The 25,849-nt window shown below is 31.7% G+C and overlaps 1 protein-coding gene across 2 annotated transcripts in view; it reads left to right on the top strand.

The window, feature by feature from the left end:
* Window positions 1-25,849, top strand: part of LOC144845024 (synaptotagmin-15-like) — a 45,455-nt gene that overhangs the window by 2,520 nt on the left and 17,086 nt on the right. The window contains exon 1 of one of the 2 annotated variants that reach the window (XM_078702142.1): window positions 2,791-3,066. The exons of the other annotated variant lie outside the window; for it this stretch is intronic. The gene's annotated coding sequence lies outside the window, so the exon portion shown is untranslated. Of the gene's footprint in view, window positions 1-2,790; window positions 3,067-25,849 lie in introns of those variants that run through there. 2 annotated transcript variants of the gene reach the window in all.

Raw genomic sequence — 25,849 nt, forward strand, 5'->3', positions numbered from 1 at the left:
TTAGATCAGCTCAATATTTTCAAATTGCCGTTAGGAAGCATTATGAACTGCATTGCCGTAAGTGAAGATTTCGTTTGCATCACAATTCCATCGTAAATACCATTTCATCAATAATTGTCATGCCGTTTAAAACAAAACTACAATTAACATCAAGGTGCAAAAATTAAAGTTTAATGACTTCTAGTAACATACAACAGAATCGCCATCACTTTTCCCAGAAATGCAAATTATTAAATCATTACAGTGTTATTACGTTTCAATATAATGTACAAAGGCTTGATATCGTTTTTCAAAATAAAATGACAAAAGGAATATATCGATATGTTCGTGCATTAAATTTCATTTTGAATTACATGCATTATGTGTATTGCACTTAATGCAAACAATGGATTTGTCAATACATTCACAATAGACATTCATAAAAGTAGTTGTTCAATTGTGCGCTTGTTAAACGATCTCGAAGGAATGTTTTTGTTTTGGTAACAATAATAAAAGGCGCCAATTCTTTTTTTTTATTCAATCTGTTGAACTTTAACATAATTACGCACTTTGATGTGCGCTAAATAAAACACAAATCTAATTTAGAAAAACTAATAATAAAACAGGAAATGGAAGAAAGCTATTCATACTCATATGCTGCATCTCGGGACTGAAGTATGGTATTCATTAGAATTATTAAGTTAATGATTATCTACGCAATAGCTTACAGAAGTCAGTATAATGTCTTGTTTTTTTTTATACGCAGAATGATTTTTGCCTGCCGTAACGAACTATGTATTGTTTATTAGTACTAGTCGCGTGGAAACGCGACTCTACAGCTCACTATGTCGGTCGATTGGATCTACATCCTCTCCCTCCTGAAAATAAGTGCTCCATGCTTAGTTTTCAGCTACCGGTATGGCTTTAGACCTACGCTTGCTTGCTTCCAGACATTCAAACTATAGCATGAACACAATGGTGAACACACTTTTGAAATGATGGCTTATGCTGACGACATTTCGGCTATTTCCCGTTTCAAATATGGTCAGAAACCGTGGAAAATCTTGAAACCTATCTTTCTTAATTACATCACGGTAGAAACGCTACTTAAACATGAAAATGCATTGACTCCTCAGCTTTATAACAAACGATTACAAAATCTCTGAAATATGTGGGTGCAAGGATTCACTGACAATACATTCTGTACATCCCTCTGTGCCATAACGGACATACTGTCCTGACACACATAGGCTTTCTGGCCAAAGAAATTACGAAGAAGCTTTGTTTTTCTTGTGTATTAGTATTGCTTGTAATATTTACTTGTATTTTTCTTCTTGTAATAGAGTTATTAAAGTTGATTTTGATCAAATGAATGAATGAAACAACGCACGTCCACAGCAAGAACGCTTTGACTATCACGTGTTATTAATGTCATACTGACTGACATTTAAATATTTGATTCTACTATGAATGGCAAATTACTGGACCAATTTTATTCATGATGCCTTCTTATCTCCATTTAGAGGGTGTTCGCAAATTGGTCATCGACTGACAAAAATGATTAACAAATTGAAAATGTGTCTCTTAAAATGTTTGATGATTAAGTCTAAGCAAACCATGTTTTTGTCATCTGAAAGAATATGTAGATCCTGTAATTTAGGTCTCAGTCGCTGATTGATTCCACATGTCACCCTCTCTAAATTTAATTAGTTAAAAACTACGATATTATACAATTTTCAGAGTCATCCATGTGTAGGCCTAGCCTACTTACTAGAGGGAGTAAGAGCAACAAGCGTACCCTCTTGTTTTGTAATTAATCATTGTGTTTTTCGTTACATGGCTTTATGTAATGAACAATATTTGAAAAGTCAATGAATTCATAATACAATATCTATAGAAATAGTTTTTAATTATTAAACCTTGATATGAAAAAATCGCATTAAAAATGCACATACCAGTATATGAGCATCGGAGTCAAAATTAAAACAGCATATAGCCAAACTAATAATAATAAACATCAGTTTGTTTATTATCCATTCGACGTGATACAGTATATTGTATTATCCTAAGGGTATTATTACTTATATTAAAAAAAGATGAATTTGATTCTTAAGCAGATTACTTTTTTTTAAATGCCCTATGAATACAAATTGTCAGTGTTACTTACTAACGGAAGTGTGTAGGCTTAAATGAATGAAACAAAATAATATTTTAAACAATATTCTAAAATACACAACGTTGTTACAAGTTGCATCTTCAAACCGATATAAATATCATTTAAAGTATTTATAATTTTATATCTCATTTACATACTTATGAATAGACTGTAGTTATAATACTCTCTGCCCTTGGAATTATTGTTCATTCCTGATGATGATCAAATAAAGATCGAAACGTTGAATCATGGCTTGCCTCTCGTAATTAGGAGTCAATTTTATACTATGTTATACTTTTGTATTTATTAATAATTAATTATTTTTTTTAGTAGTGTGTGATTTTTAATTGTATATTATTTGAATAGTAATTAATATAAACTACCATGTTCTGTTTTGAATCACCTTTGTATAGATGCTTTACGACTCACTTACAGGTTGAATCATCCAGGTACGAGAACCTCTGACCGCAGTGAGACTAGCATGACTCAATCAGGCTTGCACATTCATACTCAGCTAAATCCAAGTATTGTATATATTTGATTGTATAATATCGGGTTTTAGCAATCTCATTGGTCGAGCAGCACAGCATCTCACTAATCAGTGTGTATGCAGTATCTGACAATTTTTTTCAGATCAGATCTAAGCAGGAATTGGCGTATGTCACGTCTTATGTTGCTTTTCGTTTATCAATACCTACTCTTAAATTTGGTATGATATTGCTTGCGGTTTATTTAGGACGTAATATATAATAAACAGGCTGCGTCTGTTCACCATTGTAATTGTACTCTACACATCGTGATAGCCGTTATTGTTCTCTAAACCTTCTCGGAATCAATATTATTCCAATTGTTTATAGCTGTGAGTGATTGTAAGATTTTCGAATTAACTTTTGAGGACGAGAGTTGAATATCAATGTAAATGTTCATCAATTGTAAGTAGTCATCGTTGTTATTACATTTTTAATTATTTCATTATTATAACTAGTCATCTAAATCTATTACGTCAGATAAATCTATAGATATTACTTTGGATTGTCTTCCCGAATTTCATAAGAAACAGATGAGGCAATTGCGAATGTGTGATGGATTCCGTAACTCTTGAATAGTCTTTAATTGTGGTATTATAGGTTCTATTTTAATTTAATGAATATGTATTATCTTTTCCTGCATAAATTTAAAATTTGAAATTAATATTATTTATTTGGAAATACAGTATACCATTTCTGCGAGTAGTAAGACCCAGCAGAAAAACATAACAAAACACTGAACTGAAACACGAACACAAACTTGCTGTAAGTCGAGAAAGCTTCAAATTGTCCTGTCGAGATAATAAAGGCTTTCTTCGATATGTTTGTTTCAATGCTAGTATGTGTTAGGCTAGCCAGATATGTATCTTCATTTTGGATATTTGGATTTGTCGAGCCTACTAATACATTAACATTAAACTCTTTTAATTTTCTAAACGTAGGGGAAGGCCATAGAATTGATTTTATGTTGTATTGTAGTTTTGTATTTCAAAAGCCAGGCTTTTGTTTTAATGATCTGAGGTGAAAATTAACATAACGTGTGATGTACATCGACATTCTGACGCTTTCTGTATCAATTGTAATGTGAATACACATTAAGGTTGTATATATAAAAGGTTATTATAGGTTATTTATGTTCCATTAGTTTGTTAACATGGTTGTTGGACAAAAGTAACAAAATTGATATTTGTTAAATCTGTTCGTTTTAACAATTTGCTAATCGAGTTCTATTCTATGGCCTACTATCAACGGAAATTTCTATTGCATTGTTTTTAGTCGCGTGCAAATGCGACTCTACAGCTCACTATGTCGGTCGGTCGGTCGGTCGGTCGGTCGGTCGGTCGGTAAACACTAACTCAAATCTGAGCACGCGACTACAGCCATGTATATGGCCTTGTTAATATTACAATTACTATTACAGATAAGATTAATAATTACAGTTTACACATAATTTAAAACTGAGCATGCCAAATCAACATATAGATTGCGACCAAAGTACACATTGCCGCTTTTAAGGCAGATTTAGTTTGTATGACATCCCCCCCCCCCCCCCCCAAAAAAAAATCCCACCACCCCCGACTTGACACTCAAAGCTATTGGAGAAAATGTTGTCACTCTTGTTTTTATCACTGACTCTTGCTCATAATCTCATCGTTTATAAATTCATTATCTATTTCTCTCTTTTGTTGAAAATATATATCATATCCTCGTCTAGGCTCTAGACCGAGATTAGTCAAAGGATAAATATTTTGGAACATATGGGGTTTACTTGAGCTCACTATTTTCAGACAAAAATCGGTGGACTTAACATAAAAAGACAATAACTACCGACATGTTGCAAGTCTAATTATCTCCATGAAATGCATACAAAAATATAATACATGCCTATATAATATTTATAGACGGTAAAGATGGGAAAAGTGAGAATGAGAAAATTATAGGTCATCCAACCAAAATTCGCTCCCAGAATCCTCTGCTTGATGTGAATAAGATAATGATGGAAATAATAACAAAAGTCACGTTCCACAAAGCAATACTAGACAATATACATCATTAATTAGTGTAATTTGTGTTTTGCAATTTTGCAGACAGTTTCAAGTCCCATGATATGGTGTTAATCTAAAATACAATCATGATTGATAATTGTGGTGTGGTTAATATAACGGTAGTACAATAATGCAGTAAACATCATTTAAATGTGGATTCAATTATCTTTTTAAAATTTATATTATGTTAATCAATTGTGTCGTAGGAAATATTCTCAGTGAAACCAGCTGTGGTTCTCAGCATATCAGATATTCATCTAGGGTATATTTTAGACATTTTAAAAATAGCAACATTGGTGCAGTATCACTGTGTGCAAATTATTGATTTGTAAGTTTCAAACAATAAACCACAATTGTCCAGACTGTCTCATATTCCTTATTGACTCCATCGTGATATTTACAATACTGAGTGGAGTATCCGGCTAGTTGGCGCACCTTGATGCATACAGTTTTTTTCTGGATATGATTGTTATTTTATGGGAAGACTTCCGTATTTTACTAAACTCAATGTATTAAGACTACATTCCTATTTCAGATTGACTGTAAGAGTTACACTATTCTGAAATTTATATCAAGTGGGTATATAAACTCCTAAAATAACTGTTATAATTCGTGTTATCTCTCAATACAATTTCTCCCGATATTTTGGATAAACAAAGTAAATAAATCAAATAAAATATTCCGATATGTATACATTTATGTATTCTATTGCTATAATGTAGGATAACATAAAACGTACTAATATCGGTCCGTTTATAATTTGTTTGAAAAGTGAAATAAATTAATTAGTCACGCCTGACTGATGCCAATATCTTTTTGATTTTTAATAGCGCCCTCTATTGTTTGATGTATTTTTCAAAATGCTATAGCCCCCTCTATAGTTTGAAAATAAATATATTTTTAAAAACCTCCCAATATTCCATTTTGGAAAAAAACTTCAAATGATTTGCAGTAACTGAGAAGAACATAAAGTGGGCATTGCCTGGCAAACGAATGTAGTGAATTGTCTCATAGGTAACATCATAGTATGTGAAAAATCTAATCATCAATTTACACAACTCTATATCAATTAATATCAGTTGATGGGTCTTGGAGTAGGCTGACATTACAGACGGACAGAAAAGCTTGCCAATCTTACCATATGAAGGATCTGAGGTCTTGTTTACAGAAACCAAAAAAAACAATCCGGTAATTCTAAATTATACTATATCACTATTTATAATCTTTGCTTTTGTCAATGTCAAGACGCAAAGACCCTAAACGCTTTGGAAGTAATATTGATGCATCAATGATAAATTACTGACAGACAAGTCAGTCGCCTACAATCGTTTTATATGACGAAATACATTGGGTGTCGCGCTCATTGATACCCGATTGATCGATGCTCTGTTATCACCGATAACATCATTAAAAATTCATATATTAAATCTCATCATCAGCCCGAACTCGTAATGATTATTATTATTAATTATAACCATAATTTGTCGCCACTCCGACCTTTTCAAAAGCTGTTGAGCCTTTCTTTTCTTTCCATTTTAAAAATAATTAACATATTTTAGTCTGCTATACCACAACGTGTATAAAGTGCAAAGATCGTTGATTTTAGTACGACCTATCCCCACCCAAAAATGTAAAAAGAAATGGTGTATATTATTTAGGCTAATAATTTAAAATCAAGTTAATTTACAACATAGCTATACGCCGCGTACGTTATTAACATTGTCTAATCAGATTACAATATGTTTATATAATGTGTAAGGAGATGTGTATGTGGATTTAAGGCAAGTAGACCTAATGGATCATGTCAGAAAGTGTTTAAATATATTCACTCTTTAAGAAGGTTTGAAGTTATTATACATCAAAAGGCTGAACAAAATGAAAATACTGTTGGTAACAGTGCCTAGATCTAAATAGAGATACAAAATAAGCAAAACACTTATTCAAAACGATAAAGTAAAACATATTCAAAGCAAGAGTTTTGATATATTTATATAAATATTATTATTTTAATTTAAGATAATAGTTATATTTCATTCATAAAACATATCTCCTGTATCATATACATCTTATATAAAGATATTGCAAATTCATTTAATCGCACACCTCTATGATTATTAAAATGAAATCATGCGTATTTTACCGTAAAATCTAATTAGATTCATCTCAATGTTTGTGTTGAAAAAATTAACATTTTTATTCTGACATCATCAGAAATAATCACATATATCTTTCCACGATTATCGTTTATAAATTATTTATTATAAATTTGTTAATTATATGAATTAGTTGGTTATACTGGGTGGTTTGAAATTACTCTGATGGCCTATGACATATTCAACTCCAGAATAAGCTGATTGATTACGTTATCAATGCTAGCTACGATCTTACTTATTAACTTTTGAACGTAATGGTTGCGTTATTTTTGTTAACATTCAACTTATGAATTATGCATTTAGCTGCTGGCTATATCGACGCTAGATTGATTATTGATGACTGATAGCGAAAATAATGATGAAGCACAAGTAATATTATGTATACAAATATACACGTCGTACAATATTATACTATACATACTATACTAATGCAAAATGATAAACAGATAAACTTATAGTGTTAAATACTTAACGGCAATCGTTGCTACTAATTATCAGTTTATGGTGTCAGGATGTACCCCGATGTGGGCCTACGTAGAGAACCATAGAACCGGGTTTAAAATGCTGGTCAACAATACTTTACTTTGCTGTTACGATAATGCTTTACTATTTTAGTTCCGGGATTGCGTAAACTTTCCCGAAGGCTTTTAAGAAAATCCGAGAGATTGCAAGTTAACTGATAGTGCATAGCTTTCTGGGGTGGTACAGTTTCCCAATGCTTCCGTCCTCTTGATAATAACTGCCTAAAAACACACAATAAAGTCAATGGGTGTCGAACCAAGGGCTCCAAAAAGCTGTAAACTCATTCAGACAAAGATCTGGCTTTCAGAAAACTGTTGATATTTAAAAAGAAATAATAGAAATTTGAAACCAGGATCTACCCTTTAAGTCATTTTCAGTCGTCACGGCCTGATAAGTAGTCGACCAAGCATTACGACCCAAGAAAATGTATTCTCCTCCTATAATATCTGTTGCATGACGTCGTTCATTGGAATTGTCTGAACTTGCTAATTGTGTCATTTATACAGTAAGTGTTATTTGTTTAAAGTTCTTGATAAAAATAATCTAAGGCACATATGCTACTACGTAGTAGAATGTGTAAAATGTTGTATCTGTACAAATATGTAGTATTAAGTGATGTTTAGAGTTGAAATAAAATATATTAAAGCAGTACAAGCAATTCTAGAATATCAATATTGCTGGTTATAAATTAAATGTTATACAAAAATGTCTTAGTTGCAATATAATCAGAGCAGCTGGTAGTTCAAGGAGGTATATGAATCGATTTCAAACACCAAAGAAACGAATAATAACCTAAAATAATAAATATTAATTTTGTTCATAATTACAAATCAATGTTCACCTGCTCAAATAGGAATCTATAATTATAAGAAAATAGACCTTAATAATTGTATGTTATTGGACCAAACTCCTAAGCCTAGTAATTGTGGGATTTTGTTGAATTGAGTGAATTATTTTTGTTGTAAGTAATTTAGGAAATAATAGTTTTTTAAATCTATTCTCGCTGCATTAGTTCAGTTCAATCTAGTTCAATTTGCACACTTCTTCTTCTTAAGAAGATTATTTATATATTCATAAAACTAATAATACCATAATCTGCATTTATTTGAATTTGTATTCATCGTGCTATGAATGTTTGGTTTCATTTTACTTACATAACATGGACTAAATCAAGTTTCTGTATTGTTGTTGAATTAGAAGTCATCATTATAATTTACACATGATTCAATCTGGTATTTATAGTGTATGTTCTTAAATGTATCCGAATTTCAAATTACATGCTATTATCAAATTTGCAGTAATCAAAACTTTGTTTCGATAGGAAGTTATTTTCTTGCCTTAACTTCGTATACTGAGTATTAATTTTCGTGGATCTTAAAGAAATCCTGAATTCAATTACAACTTTTGTGGAAAAGTGAGTAATTTATTGTTGAATGCATTCATATTTTTAATTTTAATAATCTAAATAGAAATATTAAACTTTTAAATGTCACAATGATTAGGCCTTTGAAAGCATTGGTAGGCAATAATTGAGAATATTTAATTGTTAATGCAGATACAACAAGTTATATGCTGCAGGGCGATGTGCATGTTAAAAGATTAGTAGAATAATTGAATTTACTTTAAAAATTAAAAGGATGAATAGATATATTTAAAGTGACTGTAATGCATTTCTCTTTATATGAATATTGTCCATATTCATGTATTGGAGGAAAAAATACTTTTTCTATTTTTAAGCAAGTTTGAAATTGCATGCAATACCATTAAATGAAGAGAGACGTCAATATAATAAATATTAATTAATAGACAAGAATAGATTTTGTTCAAATCAGAATAATAATTGTTATGAATGTGTAATATCTGTATCATGTAATTCATTTAATTTGGTTTTCATGATGTTTCCGCACTGTTTAATTACTAACTAATTAATTTCCAGTATAATAGTATATAGTTTCACTATAAAGACATTTTTTAATTTTTAGAATATAATTACTTCTGTGTACACATGTTTAATTTGTGCACAGTCTGCAATCTGATTGTTGTCGGGTCAGCTCAAGAGCTGTTAATCGGTTTACAAGTCTGGTCTTTATAGATGAAAAACTTTCTGAGGTTTGTCGATCAATAGCGAATCTTACTCGAACCCTCTCTTAATCCTGCGTATGTAATTTATAGCCATCGTATAGTGTTGTATATAAAATACAGGAAAAGTATATCGTTATAATGTAATTATAATCATCTGGAATTGTTTGTAGCAGTTATCTTTGATTTGCATTATCTAGAAATATCCGTCGAAATATCCGTTTCAATAGCGGCTTATTATTTTAAGTAACACAAGATAAATATAATTGCATACTGAAGTAATTACAAATGAGCTTTCATCAATCAGCGATAAATAATAGCGGATATGTAGAATTGATGAAGCTAGCTCGCGAAATCTTCATTTGATAAATAATGTCAAATTCAAATCAAGATTGGTCATGATATCGGGATACAGTGCAGAAAAATCATTTAAAAACAAAATCGTCATATGGTAGATATAAAAAACAGTGGTTTTTACAAGATTTAAAAAAAAATAGTGAGCTTTTTGTAAGCTAATAATTACAAGTAAAAGAAAAGGCCTAAATAAGTCAAGCCAATGGTTTTATAACAAATATTTTAAGTCGTATCAAGAGTGAAGTGATCCAGTACAACCAGACTTCATCGGATCATTGATCCGATAGAATCTCATTTATGCCTTGTGGCGAGCGAGATCTTGTCGAACTGTAAAGTTACATCCTTATCGGGATTTTTATATATAGACGATGTATCTCTTCCACATATATTACTGGCATATCGTTTGCTTTACTTTTTTAAATATTATCTGAATAGAAGAACATGGTTCTGAGGAGTCGATGAGATACCTCTTATTAGGTCAGTTCGAAATGTGTTCCGCTGGTGATTAGCATCGAGCGACGATATCAAAGGCGAGGATTGAATTGTATTTAGGAATTACTTATCTTCATAATTATCTATTTTATATCTAATTTTAAGTTCAAATTACATGAATACCTTGTTTCTACTACTATTGTTTGAAGTTAATACTATATCTGTTTTAAGTTAAATTATAACTGCATTCGTTAAGTTAAATGCCTTTTTTTGTTTATTATTTTTTTTATTTTTATTTATTTTTTATTTATATATATATTTTATTTATTTATTTTTATTTATTTATTTTTATTTTTACATGTTACTTCCAGTGGGGTACCCATTTTCTCATTTATTATCTATTATTTTAGAAAATATTAACTGTGAGAAATAAATGTTTTATTGACTGATTGATTGATCTTTTGTTAAAATAGTATTGACATGTGTTGCTTCTTTTCTTAGAATCTTTCTGGATAGGAAACATTAGCCATGCTCGTAGCTTCGTCGTTTTGTCGTCGATTACAGTTTGCTACTGGAGATGTGTAGGACTTCTGTGTCTATATAGTTGGCCTATGTCGAAAAGTTAGACTGTTATATCCTAATATCAAATTGGAATAACAGCTCAATGCATGTTGAATAACATTTAAAACACAGATATTATAAATTCTGTATATAAATTATGAGTATATGCATTATCAAGTTATAGTGCATGCTCACGTGCACATTATAAACATAAATTATTTAAATTATGAATTATAAATATGTACGATGTTTTACAGTATTACAAAATATATATTTGACTATTCACTACAAAGTTCGATGTAATATTTAGTTACGTTGATTCTATTCTATTTAATTAGATTGACGCTAACAGTCGAGTCAAATCCCATTGGTCTTTTATTCACAGTTTGCCTACTATTAACTTTTCATCTTATACGCATATACTTGTTAAATTCCATGCTAATTTGTACCGTTGCAGATTTCATTTCCTCGTTAAAAAGCAATCTCGTCTACGAATGAAAGGGAATGTTCTCAGAGAAGATCGTAGAGAAAGAAAAAAAAATCGCTTTATTGCTGTATATAACACAATTAAAGGTCGACGTCCGTCGGACTCGATGTGGTGCCGGTTATTCAAATCTGAAATGAAACATGGGTATAGAATAATAGTATTGTAAAGTAGTAATGGTTCTAGAAATAGTATTAGCCTACAGCAGAAAGCCTTTTCTCTCATTCAAGAAAATAAAAACATTGATAGGACAGTGACTCGGTCAATATGGCAATTTACACTATTTCACGTGTATCATAACAGTAATATAATCTAATTAAATAATGTCGGAACGTAAACTATTTAAACTTCATGTGTGAATCGCTGTGTGTTAATGGAGTTATGTATTGTAAACCTACTGTACCATTGTTATACTGTATTGCTTACTAATGGTGGGAATGTCAGGCCGGTTGTATCTTTCAGCTCTACACATTTTCTCTGAACTATCCAGGATGTCCCTACATTCATCCCTCCAATAGGAAACCTATTTCTCGCAGTTTGCAATGAACAAATTGACTTTTTTTAAATACAATGTGCAATCGTATAGATTAACATTAAAATTCATGTTGAAATGATTAAAGTCAGCTGGCACAAAATATCAGTAGAAACGATTGTTAACATAACAACTGTAATAACAATTTAAGAACACCCTACCAACAAGTATAGTGGTAATCATTTCGAATTTATCGGCACAAGGTTTGCAAGTTTTGCAAGTAGATTTTTCTTCCAAGATAAAAGATACCTTCTGTAAGTTTGAGCAAATTCGGGAACAAAATTGACTACATTGACAAGTCTTTGGGGTGTTCGCATTCCTAAAAACAAGATTTGCGAATAATCAAAGAATTTTGCCATCACAATATTTCGAAACAAGTAGGCATACGTGCTGGATAGGATTGGACGAAACTTAACTGAGGAGTTTGGAATTCGCTGAAAAACAAAAAGCAAGCAATATTTCGGACATATCGCTAGACACCGCAGGGTCCCGCAATTTTACCTATGCTGCACTGAATATTATACAGTATATTCTATTACGCATAACAGACACAATTCGGCACTACGTATGCTTATAGTCATAGGATGGTATATTATATCAACTTAACGTGTTATGTCGTTGCGTTTGCGCGGGCTTTTTAAAAGTCGAATGTTGGTAACATTATCTTCTATCACAAAGATCACCTATAATTCTTGTAAGTGACGAATTAAAGACTAGTTATATTATTCAATTTTGTTAATGTATTCACATTGAAGTTGATGTGACAACTCATAAGTTTATTCAATTGATACGGTATTAAAAAAATGTATGATCAAAGAAAGATAATTATTCAATTTGCTGAATTGAGTAAGCGTAGTATTTGATCTGAATGATGGTGTATTTACTATACTTGACCACGCTTCAACGTCGTGCTACTTTACTGAGTACCTTGTTATTTATAAAATCGTATTGCAAAATTATCATTATTTCAATAGCCATGGTAAGAAATCGGTCGGATGTATACGTACTGTACGTAATTTGTATACTAAATTAGACTTAAATAACATCTGTCGGCTATTTTGGTCACCCGCTCCCACGTATTTCTAAAGGTATTTTATGCGGAATAGTAATAAACACATTTAGTGTATTCATTCAAAGGTTAATGCCATGCTTACTACACACGACCCTTCAATGGATAGCGCAACAAGAAATAGTCTGCAGTATCGTTTCTTCTGAAAGCACCCTTTCCTTCCATATATGACTTAGATCTCATGACAATACAGCCCATGTAAGATTGTGATTGGTGAGTGTAATCTCACACTTCCCTGACAATATTCAGTAGCCATTTTTAAAAGGTGTTTTTGAAACACTTTTCTACCAACCTGCTAGACATAATTCGGTATGATAATCGACTGAATAATAATATCCTTAACAGACGTGTATATATCATCTTTTTCCTAAGCCAAGTAATTTTTCATTAATAGTAAGTAATGAGAAGCAAAAATAAACACTTTTTTTTAGTCACATTCTTTATTCATCTCACGTGGGGCAATTTCAAAAAGATGACTGAATTATTTAAAAAATAATAATTTTCGTCTGTCTTACATACGATATTAGAGACAATGTGGAAATAGGGCATGTCCTGGTGTTTTAATATTATTTACATTTACCTAAAATATAATCGAAAACATGATAACTGAAAAAAAAAACCAAGAAAATTAATCTTTAATTTAATCAAGCTTTGTCCTACTTTCAAACTAAATGATTTTTATAATGAAATAATACTGTACGTTACAATTATGAACAATAGACTTTATTTTCTTAATCAATACTCCTCATAGTTGTCTAATCAATAATCCTCATAGTTTTCGAATCAATAATAATCCCTAAACAAGAAACCGAAAGTTAGATTATTCGTTGGAACAAACAGTAGTAATTCTAAGCCGATATGGCCTAAAAAATATTATTATTAGAATAATATAGTATTTCCTTTCCAGTTTTGAACTGAATTTAAATACACGAAGCAAAAGATTAGACTAAGGCAGGCCTGACGGAAAAATCAAGTCTTGATTGATCACTGACGGAAAAATCAAGTCTTGAATTTCGAGTGAACAGTCAGAGAGGTTGCCTGTCAAATATTACGTAAACAAGCTCATTAAATTCGTACATTTTCTACTTAAAGTATTTGGTTTAAAAATTACGAATTACAATTTCATGAGACATCGTATGCATCCTACAGCAGGGGCCTCCAAATACATACATGTTTGGTCCAGGTAAAATAATAATGTGTATGTTTAAACTGGAAAAACGTATAGTTCCGTATTTTACGTAAAAAATAGGATGAATCCGATAGAAATGAACTACCGTATGCTTTTGAAATAATACCATAATTTAAACTACGAGGAGTTAAACGTTGTAACTGAAGTTAGCGAAACATTCTTCACTACGCACATTAATGATAATATATTGTATAGGATTATAACACAGATAGGCCTAGTCACATTAAACATACCTAATGACGTCATTTGTTAAATGAACTTCTTTATAAATATACCTCAATTACAGAAGAAGAGTTTCATATTGCAAGACTGAAAATTAGAATGTAATGCTGCAATATTTTTAATGGCCCATTTCAGTGAAATTATAATCTTATTAAATAAATTACCATTCAATGATTAACTCTGTTTGTTGTCCCCAGATGAACGTGTTATTTAATTTATATGGAAAATGTTCAACGCGCACCAACGTGACAAAATTTAGTTAGTAATTAGCCTTAATAAAACAAGTAGCAAGTCGGCGACAATAAATGCGCAACCTCCTATTCGGGTTCTAGTTTTATATTTATCTATATGTATGGTCTACTGCATTATGTTCACATTGTAAATAAGTAACAACATTATTTTCTCTAGCAAAGAAAAATGTTATCCCCACTGAGGAGTTTGGAATTCGTTGAAAAACAAAAAGCGAGCAATATTTCGGACATATCGCTAGACATCGGCGACTAGAACAAGACATTTGATGGGAGCTGAAGCAAACAATCATGATATGAGGAAGATGAGATGGAAGGACGGAGTACGGTAGCACAGCAAAGACTGGTTGAACATCAAACAGACCCTTCTACGTGTCCAGTTTTCTTCCAAATTTTAACATGTTCTTGCTCATACATTTATTTTCCGTAATTGTCATTTCATGTTTCATTACGTCATCATGTCAGAAAATTAGAAAGAAAAGACAAATGTTATCCTCACTTACATTTTGATTTTCTTACCATGTTCCCTGTTACAGTTACCGCAATATAATAATCGTTACCAGTTACAAAAAATATTTTTATTAAATGAATAAAATAGATAAGTTATTTATAGCTCACTGTAATCTCACTCTTGAATCTCGCATCTTGTAAACATGTATAATCAACGAAACGCGCTATCACTTGTCGACAATCTAGCTAATTGAAGGAACATGTTAACAATAATTTATCCAAATTTAAGACACGCATTTTGTCGTCGGTAAACATGACCGTAACAGCAACAATTGTCTCCATAGTATAATATAATGAATGTACTAAACCTAATTTCTTCTAATTTCTTTCATCATTGTGAGGCAACATTCTACCATGGTATGGGTATCAAATAATGGATGAACCAAATAAAGATTTACAAGTACATGGCACTAACGCAATAACAAACCATCCTTTTATCAAAACGTACACAAATTGAAACTAACTGTGGAAATAATAATGCCGGAAGATGGAAAACGTCAATTTAAGCATGAGTGAGAATAGGTATGAAAGTACTTTCCTGGATAGGAAAGAGTGTAGGCCAAGTATTGTCTTGATTTTCCTGGTTAGGCACTAGGTAAGAGGGTAGACGTGGTTATTCACGCATGATATTCTCTCTCTGGAATATTATGAATACCTCTTAGCCTCGCTATATAGGCATTCTTCTTCTTCAGGATTTGTCAGTCTACAGCAGGACATATCCCTTCTTCAAATCTCTCCATTTACTTCTCTCGACTTACTATTCTATTCTCAACCAGTTGTTCATTTTTGTTTGCCTCTTTTCCTTTTCCCTATTCTTGGTTGCCAACCCGTAAGCCTACTTGTCCATCTATTGCCCTGGAGTCTTGGGACGTGACCTGTCCATCTCCATTTATTTTTAGCAATTCTTGAAGCACATCTCTGTTTTTTTAATCTTTCCCTAGGAAAGTATCTGGTATCTGTCCATTATTTTTTTCCATAGCATACTGGGAACTTAACTTATCCTTGTTTTTCTCGGTAAAGCATAGGCATCAATAAAGCCCTATTATTTTTCACACGGTATAAAATGCATGAAGGTAGGCCATTATTTTCATCGTGGTAGATATGACGGAAATTACTATTTTTCTCCTCGTAGATGATACATGATGATTAGTAATGAATGGTTCAACGAATACTAAACATTTCATATATGTTTTACATCAGCTCAATCCTAAAGTAAATTTAATTATTATTCAATAGATTAGCCGAAAACATGAATGATTGTATGTATGTATGTATTTTCTTAAATAATAACCACTGCAAACTTTTCTATACTTACATGATAACATGTTATATTACCATGGCGTTAAACTAATTTTACAAGTCTACATCACCGTGAGTTGATTATTTCATTAGGCCTTGAGTAGGCCTACTAGATTCTCATTAATTTACTTGAACCGAATGCTGATGTCATATTCAAGTATGGAAGCATTATATCAAAAATAAATGTTTTAATATATATGTATATATAAAAGGTTGTCTTTTAAGTGGCTTTTATAGCAAATTAATATAGATATAAAGACAATTTTTAATGAATAATTGTCTTTTTCTAAGAATTATATATTAAATGACGCGTTTGTTAATCTGACGTCTTGTCATAATTGATTTGTTTCACGACAAATTATTACCATCGATTCATCTTGATAGAATAATAACTAAGGTAGTAATTAGTCAATATCTAGTGGACTTTAACATACAACAATAAATATTAACAAAATAATCATCTTTTATCAATCGTCGTATATAGTGTTGCCGACGAACTCCCAGTATTATATCAGCACACAAGAAGCTTCATGCATGGATCTAGGATTTAAGCTATGTTCATAAGCTGTTGGGAGTGGCTTAATATTTACAATATTTTAATAGATGAACAGAATCCGGGACGCATTATTTTTTTCCTATTACCTTAAGGCAGAAAATATAGAGGGCGTGCATATATTATGAATATTCATGATGTATGTCTGAGCTCATCCGGGAAATTATTAGTCGCGTGCAAACGCGACTCTACAGCTCACTATGACGGTTGGTCGGTAAAAACTAACTAAAATTTGCGCACGCGACTGCAGCCATGTATATGGCCTTGTTATTGGACGAAAAGCTATTTCGAACACTTTTTTTATCACTAAATGCATCTCCTGCAATACGTAGCTTTCTATAATGGTTTTTAATTTAATGCTTACGTTCATCGACAATGTAGTATGCATAGTTTAAATTTATTTTAATGCTAATAGTGTAATACTATACAATACTATAACAATGTATGTTGTTTTCATGTTGTTTTCACTGAGGAATAGCAAATGTCAATGCATTAAGGACAATTAATGAGATACCATATTAACATAAATGAAAATACGTTGAAAATCATGATTGCGCTTCTCCAGTTGAATCACTTCCTAAGGCCTGAGATTACCGAACCCAATGATAATGAATGATGCATAATTTACATCACAAATGTTTATTAAGTTAAACATCGTGTTGCTGTGGCCTTCTAGATGGACTGCTGATGGCGACGTACTGCAACAAAAATATTTATTGCAAATATTCACCTTTTAAATCATTACATTGATGACTTCGACCTAATTCACGTGATCACAGTATTGATTCAAAGCCTAATTTAGTACATTTTGAAATAACTGTGATGAAAAAACTGTATATTATTATATGCCACCACACATGATGTATGGTGTATTGAAATAGTATTTACAGTGCGTATTATAAGACTTCGGTTATAAAAAAAATCGGGACATTAATTTTCGGTCATATGCCTAGCATTACATTCCAAGGTGTGCTTTTGTTTGATATTTATTAACATTTTCTATTCAACTTAAATATGAATTATCATTCTAAGCGTTTTCTAGAATTACGTTGGACAAAACAGGAAAATAATACAGAATGAAACTATATTTTCATACAACAATCTAAAGTTTTATTTACAATCTTTTATATTTCCAAATCGTAAAATAAGAACATTAGGCCTACTTGTCAATAATTAGGACTTAGGCCTATATTTATATGGAAACACGATACCCTGTGTATTATGTATGTATCTCATTTGTCAAAATCACATTTATCGTTTTAATGTATATAACGCATTGTAATAAATTCATATTGGCCTTTGCGTCAACCATTCGTATACATTACACGTACGTGCTCAAAACAGATTAAGATTTTAGAAAATACACTAAGGTAGGCATATACACATTCTGCTGCATCGATTTTATTGGAGTCCGACGAAAGGCGAAAAATGATGATACACCAGATTTAATATATACTGTATATATAACTGATGAAGGGCTAGTTTTGCCCGAAAGCTCTGCTAACTGGCTGTTTTACTTTATCGTTTTGATTTAGCTTTTCGATTTTTTTTTATCTCCATTGAGATTCACCCACAGCATTGTCATTTTTTCAGAAATTTGCCTTTGGATTTATATATAGTGAAATATATATAATAAAGATTTTAATCTAAAACAGATCTATTTTATTATTACATTAATCACTAAAAATACTAATAAGATTGAACTTTTCAATCTTCACGTCAGTGATGTAAAAATAGTATATACGCTAAACATTGGATAGTTATGGTAATACAAAAAGGTATGATGGACGTATGATTACTAGAGTTCCAAGAAACTCCCACATTATATATGATTAGTTTGAGAGTATTACGTCATGGCAAATGAGTAAAGATTTGACGTTCAAGTTAAAATGATGACGTACATTACGGTACATTACATGATGACAATTATAATGTTGTTAATTGGCACGTACTTAAACTTAATTTCAAGTACGGTAACCTTATTTAAGCATGGACCTATAAAATAGGTCCATGATTTAAGGTTGAAAATAGTCATTATTATCCAGTGCCATGTGTCAATTAATGTTTAAACTTGTTTATTGGAAAATTAGTGGTTTTTTTTATCATCGATGGTTGGAATGCGTTTACGTTATGTTTGCCGGTCAATATAACACGTTTTATAACACACCTAGATATATTCTTGTAATTTGATTGGATGATAGTTGGTCACATGGAGTTTAATGGACGGCAGAGTGATATGCAAACATGTTATATTTTTCATTATTTAAATCCACAGACAAAAAATATGTGTCTGAATATTGATCACGTCAATGTACCTATCTAATATGTTCATTTATAACGCTTGTATTTTGAGGCTGATGGCCCGTATGTTCTGAATAAAATCTCTCATTGGAGAGAACTAAAAGATATTCTTATTGTTGTTACACAGTGAGCAACTGGATTGTGCGACGCGGGAATAGGATGTTGACTGCGCGTTCGAAAATCAACCTGTTAAAGGACGAGAACCATATTTTAACAACGTATTAGGGATGTACATAATTATGATTTCAGAACAATAGCGAGATTTACCATATCGCCGCGTGCGCTCGCCGTACAGCCGTCGCCGTAAATTTCTGTGACGTCACAAGTGCATGGAAAAATCTACCTCATGCGTTTTCACTGTTGTATACAAGAGATAGGTACCGTCACTTCAATTGCTAATTTGACCTGTATTAGGCTTAAATTTGGTTCTCGGTCAAGTTGTCCTTTAAACATTCATTATATGTATATTGGCCGGTACAATTCTTGTATGTTTTACAAAGGCTATGTAATATCAACAAGGATCGTATACGACTCGAGTAACAACTAGCTATATGATTGTTGTCACCGTAGTGTGTAAATGCTCTAATCAGCAGCATTTGATTCAATATACAAAGCGGCCGAGTAATTTTGAACAAAGTTTACTTTAAAACAATAATATAGATGTGTTAAATGAAATAATTACTGTTCTGTGTATTATTGCTGCATCTACAATTCTTCTAGTTGATAGGCCTAATTAATTCAATTAAGATTATCAGTCCTCAAAAAATGCAATTTGTATTTGCACAATCTGTTGTTCCGATACAGTACAGTATTAGTGATCAGTTATCTTATCAATTTAGAACATTGATGATAACATAAGAACAAAATAGAATTCGGACACGAACTATCAATTTTCAAATTCTAATCCGAAATTAACAGAATTCAAACACACGTGCTGACAACATGGCACTTTGCAAGGAAGTAACATTGATGTAGGTTAATGGTTCAGAAACAATACTAGTGGACAAACCTGAGACAAAAATTAAGATGTGAATTCGTGCAGATTACATGTGATAACTAGAGCAATCAGACTGTCGAGCCGCATTATATGAAACTGATGCAACCATGCGCAATACCACGTGATTGCATTTGAGAAAGTAGCTTATACATAACGTACGCAATTTACTTACTAAAGCTTGGTTCCCACTAGAACGTAACGCAAGGACGTAAACGCAACGCAAGCGTTTTAACCAATGACAAGCGAAGTTCAGTTAGCAATCACAAGCGAATAAGCCATCGCTTGTGATTGGTCAATTCACTTGCGTTGCGTTACGTCCTTGCGTTGCGTCGCTAGTGGGAACCACACTTTAAGCTAGCGACGCAACGTAACGCAATCTACGCAACATAAGAAAATTCCCTTCTCATAATTGTGTTTGCCCCTGCCTGCGTAAAATCAAACCTGCGATGTTTTCAGCACTATTGCGACGTCGGTTCACTTTGCGTCGATACGTCGTTGCGTTGCTTTCCAGTGGGAACCACGCTTTAACTTGTATATATTGCGTTTACGTAAGTGGTGCAATAATTCTTCTAGTTTCTACTATTTGTGACTATTGTAAACTATGTTTAATTTTCTCAAGTAGGTCCAAGGCCTCAAGTCATTTGGGTAGACAATTTTCTGTTCTACTTCAGTTGATCCAACATTAATTCCTTGTCAGTGAAATTGTGGTGGCTTCCTTTCTTTGTTTATTATATCTTAATCACACTATATTTAAAATATTGATGTTGAGAATATTGAATTAAATATAGAATAAGTTTAATTGTTACTGTAGTTATGCATGTTTCTCATAGGCCCATTCTATCTTAATAAATAGGCCTACAAGCAATTTGCGAATCATCCAAAGATTTTTTTTCGTACACGAAAAAAGGGGGAAAGAGAGAAGCTATTGCACGATCGTTAAATAGTACATACTATTGTGACCCAAAAAATGTCCAAAAAATAGACATGAAATTATTTAGGTGTTATATAAAATAAAATTTGAATATACAGTAAATATAGAGTAATTGAAAACAAGGCAGAAAGCAATATGATAACAAACAATAGTGTCACCCATATACAAGACAAGGAACAATTTGATTTCTACGTATTTCTATTCAGAATCAATGTTTCTCTTATGTGCCTGTGTATGACTATTATTTCAATGAATGTCTTTAGTATAGAAGCTGAACAATCAGACAAATAAGAATATAACTCACATAAGAGCCTACTAATTTGCGCTATGTTGGCCGAATAATTCTCCACCACGAACTTTCAAAGGTCTGGCGAAGTAAGAGGAAATGATGAACGATCAATCATGGCTAATTTAACATGATGCATACGTTTGCACTCAGTTATTTAATGATGAAAACCTGTCTCATAAGGTGCATGCATTTATATTTGTTTATATTGCATAGCATTATTTAAACATCATGTCGTCAAAATGACATCATTATGACTTCCGTTTCGAGAATCGTAAACGTTTTAAATTTTTGAAGAATATTATGCAGACTGAGTAATTTGTGTGTAATGTTCGTGTCCCCGTAATGAGACATGAAATCCAGTGAAATCTGGAGGACGAGTAATTTTCGTGTAGCAACTCGCATCTTCAAAAATAGAGGGTTACATCTCTCGATCTCTTGAATTAGGCCTACCTCTTTAGTAATATTATTACTGTTAACTGTTGACGGAAACTCCTCTGGGCCTAAGTGAATATTTTATGGCTAAATATTTAATTAGTAATTGTTTGCCTTTATACGGTCATTTTTCGGCAAGGTAACTAACTATGTTAGGCTAGGAAGGCTGCAGAGAGGCCGAACCCACCAGCAGGTCCACTAATATTTGGCTATATAATATAACAAATATACCGTACTGTATAGCATTTATATCGGTGAAATATAACATTTGACATCCCCTTGGAAATTATATTTTTCTCTCGAGACTATATTTTCCCTCAGCTTCGCTTCGGAAAAATATAGCCTTTTCCTTGGGATATCAGAAGTTATTTCACCTCTAATCAGGCAATATTTTGTATAATAATATAGAAATCTCAATTTCTCGTAATATAAAATATTTTATTAAAAAAGAATCAATTCAAACAAAATATCTGGAATATCTTTGTTAGAATATTCATGTAATCAGCATAAAGTAGCCATAAAGTGGAATGTTAAATATGAATTATTAATATTAGTTTGTAATAAAAAACGATCATTGATTTTATTTTGTGATAAAAAATTATACAAATACTGTTTATATGCGACAAAAACAATAGTATCCATGAGTATGTTATCTGGATCATGATACAATTCATCACCTTTTCAACAATTATAAAATATGCCTAATTACTAACTGCGGTTATAATATCATACAGCAGGTATAGTTATTTCTCATGTGAATATCTTCAGCTGTTATTTAATCTAATCAGTATTAAGTGAAATATCTTGGTAATTAGTATTTGCCAAATAGAAGATATGAGTGTTTACTTCCAATATCATACAACATACAAGCACATGATCTCAACAGTATTTCATTTCAGCTGTTTTTGCAACTTCAATACTATTACCTATAGTAGCATTATAATGTCTACTTTAAGGGCTCAAAGTAACTGTAAGTCCACTAATTATATGTAATAACTTAATTCTTCATAAATATTGGTTGCTGAAGTAAACGAGATTCCAGTTTTTACATTGGTTGTTCGGGTTCCGAAAATGTACTATTGTGGTTGTATGCGGGCAATCCACTCGTTTTAGATGCGGGATTGCTAATTAAGATGAATAATCTAATCCATATAGTTAATGGAAAACTATATGCGTATAGACAAAAAGCTTTCAGATTTAAGTAAAGCATGATAGTTACCTGTCAGAATACATATAAACAATTTCCGTTGTGCTGTGATGAATTGTGTTCAGTGGGAGATATCTATCGCAAAACCAAAATACACGCCCATGATTTAAATATATCCTGTATCGTTGGCTATAGTCACCAAAATGGTGTTTAACATTATTATATACGTATTTTACTACGTGAATTTACACCCGACTTTAAATGGACACATTACATATTATTGAATTGGGCTGATAGTAACCAAATGAAAAAAGCTACACCCAGTTTGAATCATAACATGTTTAAGCAAAGATTATCGCGCCGCTACACTCTATAAAACTGCTCCGGCTAGGAAATCTAACGGCCGGTTAAACAATAATAACTATTTAATAAGCACTTTAAAGACTAGATAAGGCAATTTAAGTCATGTTTTACTGCTTTTTAAAATAGTAACAATTTAAAAATTGTTACTATTTTTTTAATCGTATTTGTTTAACTTGATGTATTTGAAAATTACTTTGAAGAAATATTTAATATTTAATATAATTATTGTGTTTAATTATTGTAGAACAATATTATTAGAGATATATTAGCAATATGATTTTTTTTTAATTTGTAAACTTTCCATTTGTTCGGATTGTTCACCTGAATAGCGTCCAAGTTATCTACATTGAACCTGGTGCTATCAAATTTGGCGAGAGTGACAGTGGTCTAATGGTAATGGATGTATACATATCAAGCAGGATTCCGGGTTCGAATTTCGGTTGGAGCAGCTTTTTCTAACTTTCACGGATATTCTTCACCGTCTAGTTTTCTTAGATAATGTCTAAAGGTAATCATAATGTTGCAATCATTAGCATTCAATAATAATGGATTCTCTATATGTTGATAAACATCAATTACTTGAAAGCTTTTTGCCTCGAATATTCTTAATTGTGCTTTATAAAGCCGCCTTCAACGTTTTCGCATAATACGTTACGAACACTTAATTGTGTATACTGTCACTGTTTATCATTACGTTTCTACATTTATGGAAAATCACGCTTTTTGTTGAAAAGATAGGCCTAAAAAACAGTGAATAGGATGTTGGACATTTGGTAATATTCTTCGATTCGACAAGTATTATTGGTTCGAAACAACTGGAAACAGCATTGGACAGAGTTAAAATAAATGTTGTAATAAGTTTCTTTTAATTATTAATTAACTATTTTATAAATGTCGGTATTGAAATAGATTACGTTTACAGTATATGCAAAACAAACCATCATCTCTTAAAAACTATCTTAAGTTTATAATACTGCTCCTCAAGCGAGTTTTTGGAATCTTGTTTACAATAATGATTCCATTCCCTGATAAAATACAATATCTATTCACCATCTAACCTTTAAGCCTTTTGTAAATTCCAGACATTAGTGTAAGTGTGTAAACATCAATTAATATGTATATACATCTAGTGTAGAATGGGAAGCATAATTATATTTAATTTAAAAGTAGCGTTGTAGTGATGATGTCATGTCACTATTGCTAGAATCAAGATTCATTAATCCGTTTAATGGTTTGTGGTGTGAGAGTCGGCTTCTTTGAGAACTGAAGCACGTAAGACTTAATGCTTTAAGCATCGATAATAATGATTGTATTGTTTTCTTCATCAACATCAAATTGGTTATAAGAACTGAGATTTACACTACAAAACAAGCTGAATATTAAAGTGTGACGCCATGTTTCAATAAGTTTCTACAGACAAAATAGGTTTCAGCAGTACAGTAAATCATTCCATTTCGTTATTACAATTCATATTATAAAAAACTTCTTTATAATCAACAGCAACAAATATTAAAAGGTGAGGCCGCTACGAAAATGTACAATAGCAAAACTCACGTACTCCAGGCAATGAAAAAAGGAGGCTCCTTTCAATTTCTTTTTCTGGCAACACTTGTGTGAAAATAGGATATCTAGAAAGGGCCTAAAATATCTTTGTTTTCTTTATCTAGACAAACTAAGATATCTTAGTTTTCTTTATCTAGACAAACTAATATATCTTAGGTCTTAGTCACCCGTGAAAATAACCGTCTCGGATCAATTTGTTTACGTGCACCCTTTAGAAAAAAATAATTTGACGATGTTACTGTTCTCAACCAGCAAGAACAATTTACTGAAAAATGACAACGCTGTGGGTATCAGTGGCTGGATCTGATATACAAGTAAGCAAAATTGATAACAATTGAAACAAAGCTAGATTACTATTATTTTTTCAATGTTATATCTATTACAGAATTGATTTATCTTAAATATGTTGCTTATCAATTTGTAGGTTATTTGTATGTTTTAACTTTCGAACATTGTATCAAAAACTGATAGTGACAATAATGCACCCCAACCAGATTTGTTCGTTTGTGGAATGGGCTACCGGTATTTTAAAATTCTATTTTGACAAACCAAAATTAGTTACTGACCTGAATGACAGTTTCAGTGCTCATTTAAAATAGAATTTTATAATAACGTATCTTCAAACCAGATGAACATTTTCAATCGGGCTACCGGTAGATATTAAACTTAGTGTCTTTATGTATGTTGGCAGTTGGGTACAATCAAATATGTTAATGGCCACTATAAAGCTTAATTTATATTGATAATTCAATTCAAAATAACATTTATTTACTTCCTTTTAAGATTGAAACAATAATGAAATAAGAAATAACATATACAAATAAAAATAAATGTGGGGGTGGGGAGGGGTGTGGAGGAAAAAGGCAGGATCTCAGTAAGAGACAGGATCTTGAGTCGGGTTATATAGATTAAT

This window comes from Antedon bifida, chromosome 6 (genome assembly GCF_963402885.1).
Source record: "Antedon bifida chromosome 6, ecAntBifi1.1, whole genome shotgun sequence".
Lineage (NCBI taxonomy): Eukaryota > Metazoa > Echinodermata > Crinoidea > Comatulida > Antedonidae > Antedon > Antedon bifida.